Raw genomic sequence first — 6,296 nt, 5'->3', positions numbered from 1 at the left:
CATAGTTTGCTATGATCCACGCAGTTGAATGCCTTTGGATAGTCAAAAAAAACACAGGTAAACATCTTTCTGGTGTTCTTTGCTCTCAGCCAGGATCCATCTGACATCTGCAAGACATCCCTCATTCTACGTACTTTTCTGAATCCAGCTTGAATTTCTGGCAGTTCCCTGTTGATGTACTGCTGCAACTGTTTTTGAATGATCTTCAACAAAATTTTACTGCATGTGACATTAATGATATTGTTTGATAACTTCCACATTCTGTTGAATCACCTTTCTTTGGAATAAGCTTAAATTTGGGTCTCTTGGCCAGGTAGCTGTCTTCCAAATGTCTTGTCATAGAAAAATAAGCACTTTCAGCTCTGCATCTGTTTGTTGAAACATCTTAATTGGCATTCGGTCAATTTCTGGAGCCTTGTTTTTTGCCAATGCCTTTAGTGCAGCTTGGACTTCTTCTTAAGTACCATATGTTCTTGATCATATGCCACCTCTTGAAAATGATTGATCTTTGACCAATTCTTTTTGGTACGGTGACTGTGTATTCCTGCCATCTTCTCTGATGCTTCCTGTGTCTTTCAGTATTTTGCCCATAGAGCTCTTCACTATTGCAACTCGAGGCTTGAATTTTTTCTTCAGTTCTTTCAGCTTGAGAAATGTTGAGCATGTTCTTCCCTTTTGGTTTTCTAAAGCCAGGTCTTTGCACATTTCATTATAACACTTTATTTTTCTTCTCTCACCAGCCTTTGAAATCTGTTCAACTCTTTTACTTCATCATTTCTTCCATTCGCTTTAGCTAGTCTATGTTCAAGACCAAGTTTCAGAGTCTCTTCTGACATCAATTTTCGCCCTTTCTTTCTTTTCTGTCTTTTTAATGACCTCTTGCTTTCTTCATGTGCGATGTCCTTGATGTCATTCCACAACTCAACTGGTCTTCGGTCATTAGTGTTCAATTCGTGAAATCTATTCTTGAAATGGCCTCTAAATTCAGGTGGGATATACTCAGGGTCATACTTCTGCTCTCATGGACTTGTTTTGATTTTCTTCAGCTTCGATTTGAAGTTGCATATGAGCAACTGATGGTCTGTTCCATAGTTGGCCCCTGGCCTTGTTCTGAAATAGAGTTTCCCATCCTCTCTTTCACAGATGTAGTTGATTTGATTCCTGTGCATTCCACCTGGTGAGGTCCACGTGTATAGTCACCGTTTATGTCATTGAAAAAATGTATTTGCGGTGAACAAATCGTCGGTCTTGCAAAATTCTATCATGCAATCTCTGGCATCGTTTCTATCACCAAGGCCGTATTTTCCAACTACCAATCCTTCTTCTTTGTTTCCAGCTTTCACAGTCCAATCACCAGTAATTATCAATTCATTCTGATTGTATGTTTGATCAATTTCAGACTGCACAAGTTGGTAAAAATCTTCTGATTTCTTCATCTTTGGCCTTAGTGGTTGGTGTATAGATTTGAAAAATAGTCATATTAACGATCTTCCTTGTCGGCATATGGATATTATACTATCACTGACACTGTTGTACTTTAGGATAGATCTCGAAATGGCCTTTTTGAGGATGCATGCAATGCCAGTCCTCTTCAAGCTGTCATTCCCAGCATAGTAGGTCACGTGATTGTCCAATTCAAAATGGCCAATATCAGTCCATTTCAGCTCACTAATGCCTAGGATATAGATGTTTATGAGTTCCATTTCGTTTTTTACGATTTCTACCTTCTGATTATTAGCAGAGGTTTGCAGTTGTTTCTTCTCATTTTGAGTCATGCCACATCAGCAAATGAAGGTCCCAAAAGCTTGACTCCAACCACATCATTAAGGCTGACTCTACTTTGAGGAGGCAGCTCTTCCCTGGTTACCTTTGACTGTCTTCCAACCTGGGGGGCTCATCTTCCAGCACTGTATCAATGTTATACTGCTATTCATAAGGTTTTCACTGGCTAATTCCTTTCAGAAGTAGACCACCTGGCCCTTCTTCCTAGTCTGTCTTAGTCTGGAAGCTCAGCTGAAACCTGTCTGCCACAGATGACCCTGCTGGTATTTGAATATTGGTGACATAACTTTCAGCATCACAGCAACATGAAAGCCCCCACAGTATGACAAACTGACAGGTGCATGGATGAGTCTGTGGGTGTAACCTAATAAATCCACTCTAGCAGGCCAATTTCCCTAAACTTCTGTGGACCTTCTTCTATCATATACTGAGGCAGTTCTAGCATTTCAACTTGATTTAGTGTAAGCCACCTCTTAATCCATGCTTCAGTCACCCAACCAAATAGCCTATTATATCCTTTTCTAAATTTTCCAGCTGATACACTGAATGAAGAATCTGGGCTTAGTGGGCCCATATCAATAAACTCTGACTGATGCAACTTTATGTTCCTTGCACCATTATCTCACACCCTTAACAGCCATTCCCACACATATTCCCCAGGTTTCTGTTTGTGTATGTTAGAAAGATCAAGCAGTTCTTTTGGAGTGTAGCGTACTTCCTCATGGGTCACATTTTGTACTTTACCTCTTGGGGCTTGCTGAGACGTAAGTCTAGTTATAGGTCTAGAAGCCAAAATTAGAGGTAATACATAGTGTCTGCCACAGCACTGAGAATTACAGCCCAGCCAAGCTGACACATAATATTAACCATCACACCCAGCAATCCCCATCCCCAAAAAAGTGAATGCAGGAATGCAAACAGAAGCACCAATGTTCACTGCAGCACTATTTGGAATAGACAAAAGATAGAAACAACCTAAATGTCCATCATCAGACAAATGGATAAAGGAAATGTGGTACCTACATACAATGGAATATTACTGAGGCATAAAGAGAAATGTCCTGATACATGCCACGATGTAAATGAACCATGGGAAGTTGTGCTCAGAGAAATAAGTCAGTCACAAAAGGAAAAATACTGTAGGACCCCACTTATATGAAACAGGTAAATATGTAGAGACCAAAGTTTATCAGTGGTTGGGGAGTGGGGAGGAGAAAGTAGAAGTCACTACTTCGGGGGGCACTGAGCTTCTATTAATGGTGGTGGAATAATTTTGAAATAGCGATAATGGTAGCACAACATGATAAACGTAATCAATGTCACCGAATTGTACATGTAAAAAATGCTGAATTGGCAAATGTTTTGTTACATATATGTTTATCACAACAGAAAAATAAATAAAAAGGAGAGAAACTTAAAAAAGACTTCAACAAAATGAACTAGAGGAAATGATAGCATTGAGAGAGCATGCTTGGGTGATAAAAATACATACATAAAGAAATTCAAGGAAGTGCTGTTGTTGTTGTTGTTAGGTGCTGTGGGGTCGATTCCAACCCGTAGCAACCCTATGTACAACAGAAGGAAACACTGCCAGATCCAGGGCCACCGCTGCAATCACTGCTATGTTGGAGCTCACTGCTGGAGCCACTGAGTCTTCCTCTTTTTTGCTGACCTTACCAAGCACCATGTTCTTCTCCAGGGACTGATCCCTCTGGATAATATGTCCAAAGTACTTGAGATGAAGTCTTGCCATCCTCACTTCCAAAGAGCACTCTAGCACTTCTTCCAAGACAGACTTGTTCATTCCTGTGGCAGCCCGTGGTATAGTCAATATTCTTCGCCAACATCATCCTTCAAAGGCCTCAGTCCTTTGCAGGTCTTCCTTATTCACTGTCCACCTTTCACATGCATATGAGGGGATCAAAAATATCATGACTTGGGTCAGAAGCACCTTAGTCCTCAAAGGGACATCTTTGCTTTTCAACACTTTAAAGAGATCTTTTGCAGCAGATGTGCCCGATGCAATACGTCCTTTGATTCTTGACTGCTGCTTCTGTGGGCATTGATTGTGTATCTAATAAAATGAAATCCTTGACAACTTCAATCTTTTCTCCTTCACTCAAGGAAGTAGCTAGTATAAAAGTAAGGACAGTAGTTACTTTTAGGAGGAGAGAGATGCTTGAGATGGGAGGGAAGCAGAGAGGGGGCTCCGGAGTAGCTGGAAAAGTTCTATTTGTTGACGTGGGTGGTGGTTACAGGGTGTTCACCTACACATTCGTGTTGTGTAGTTTTCTGTATATTGGAGGCTTGATTCGTACCAAGAGCTAACTCCGATGCCCTTGCCTATAGTGCCCAGAGGGCAGCCACTTCCAGGCAGGAGAAAGGAAGGCACGGAGAAGCCTTAAGCAGGGGTGTCTACACTTCAGAGCTGGGGACGTGTCCCAGGCGGCCCGCAGGGGACGACGGCAGGGGGCGCTGCAGGCACACTGGGACCTACGAGGGGACTGCGGTTCCGACCTGGGCCCCGGGACGCCCAGAGGCCTCTCTTCCCAGTCCAACTCTGAACGGGAAAGGTAGGAGAGGGCGTATCCCACCCTGTGAAGGGGCCCGCATCTCACGGGCCCCCGCCGGGTGAACGCACTTGGCGGCTGCGCCCCGTGCGCGGTGGGCGCAAAGCTGGCGGTCAGCAGCGACCTCGGCTCTGGCCCAACAGGAGTCGCGCTGGGCAGGGACTGGGCCGAGCTGGACAGGGGTGTTCTTGGGAAGCAGAGCCGGGAAGGCGGCAGGGAGCGGATCCGCCGTGGTTTGGCGCAGGCCTGGGGCCGCCGGGCAGTCCCCGACGCGCGGCCGACGACTGGAAGAACCTGCCGGGCCGGGCGCGTGAGGGCGGAGGGCGGGCGCGGCCTGGGGAGGCTGCCATCCGCCCAGACCCGCAGAACCCGGCGGCCCACTCCCTGAGGCTCGGGCGTGCGCTCAGCCCAGGAGGGCCGGCCCCTGTCTCCGCGTGACGCGGCGACTCCGTCAGTCGGGCCTACTCCATTTCTCCTACAGGCCTCGGCTCAGGGTCACCTCCTGGAAACCTTCCGGACTTCCCCGCGCCCCGCTTGGGCGGGCTCCCAGGCTCGCTCTGGGTCCCTGGGGCTGTTCGCGCTGGATTCGGGTCAGCCTCACAATTCACCGGCTGTCCCACAGCCACACTTCCCAGGCTGGGAAAAAGGATAGCAGCCCTACAGCCGCCGAACGCCCGCTTTGCCAGAGGAAGAGCGCACCGGAAGGACCTAAACCGGAGGGCCCCGCAGTCCTCTGGCAGCACTGTCCCCAACGCGGGCCAGGGCGGGAGGTGCGGCGACAGAGGAGGTCGGGTTAGGGCTGGCGGGCTCCCCCAGAAAACTGCGGAGGCTGGAAGAGGCGGCTCTGCGCCGCCTCTTGTCTCTAATCGACCCACTGCGCGGATTGGGAGACTGAGGCCGCAGGCGTGACGAGCCCCGCAGTGCCAAAACCTCCGGAGGCTGCGCACGCCTTCCCCTCCCAGGAGGCGGCGCCCACACCCCCAGTGAGTCACTCCGCCCACCCACTGCCCAAGCAGATAACATCTATTAACTCTGGCCCCGTGCCATCCGCGGTTTGCTCCACAACTCAGCAGCCAGTGTAGAGACGTGCCTTAGCACCCCCACTGGAATTGGATTCCACCAAGGTTACTTTCCCAACCCTGCCCAATGCCTAGTTTGAGCTGGGCATGGGGGCAGGAGGGTGAGTCAGGCGGGTTCCGAGCCTCAGGAAGGGTTACAGCGCCAGGCAGGCAGGCAGATGTAATAGAAGAATACACAAGTGGACCGGAGGAGCGAAGCACCCTAGGAAATGGGCAGAGGGAGCCCCGCGCCCTAGGTATTTCCTACTCCGCCCACTGGACATTGTTCCGGCACTGGATTCTTTCCCTTCTTCTTTCCTGTGGACTTCTGTCCTCAAATCTCTCCTCTTCCCTTTATCAAATGACTCGCTCCACTCCCAGCCTGCTGCTACCGGCCACCTACGGCCAACTTCCGAACCTCTGCGTCCACCGCTGCCGACTAGTACATCCAACCTTTGGGCTGGGCGTCAGGCGCAGTCCTGGAAGATGAAGAGAGAGAGTGAGAAGATAGACAAGGTCCCTTCTCTCATGGCGCTTCCGATCAGTGGGGAGAGCGGAATCTGACCCATTTACTGTGATACGTCAGCTGGCGACAAGTGCCGGGAGAACAAGCTGATTAGTATGGGTGGGTGGCTTTCTGGATGAGAAGGCCTCCACAGAATGACTCTAAAGAAGATCAAGACACTTTTCATTGTTTACCCGCTTCACTCTGTTGAATATTTGGTAAAGTGGAGGGTGAGTAAAAACGAGGGAAAACCTCCATGAGATGGAATGACACCGTGCCTGCCAATAATGGGCCCAAAAATACGAGTCGTAAGGATGAAGCAGGACCCTGCAACGTTCTGTTCTGTTGTACATAAAGTTGCCATAAGTCAGCAACTAGCAA

General features: G+C 48.3%; 1 long non-coding RNA gene across 1 annotated transcript in view; it reads left to right on the top strand.

Moving 5' to 3' along the window:
• The first annotated feature begins 3,851 nt into the window (after positions 1-3,851).
• The window catches only part of LOC135232273 (uncharacterized), a 29,915-nt gene continuing 27,470 nt past the window's right edge, over positions 3,852-6,296 (top strand). Inside the window, exon 1 of the long non-coding RNA XR_010322800.1 lies at positions 3,852-4,355. This is a non-coding gene — a long non-coding RNA (uncharacterized LOC135232273). The remainder of the gene's footprint in view (positions 4,356-6,296) is intronic.

This window comes from Loxodonta africana, chromosome 8 (genome assembly GCF_030014295.1).
Source record: "Loxodonta africana isolate mLoxAfr1 chromosome 8, mLoxAfr1.hap2, whole genome shotgun sequence".
NCBI classification, from domain to species: domain Eukaryota; kingdom Metazoa; phylum Chordata; class Mammalia; order Proboscidea; family Elephantidae; genus Loxodonta; species Loxodonta africana.
Note: the sequence above shows the minus strand (reverse complement) of the source record. Positions and strands in the feature narration are given on the sequence as shown.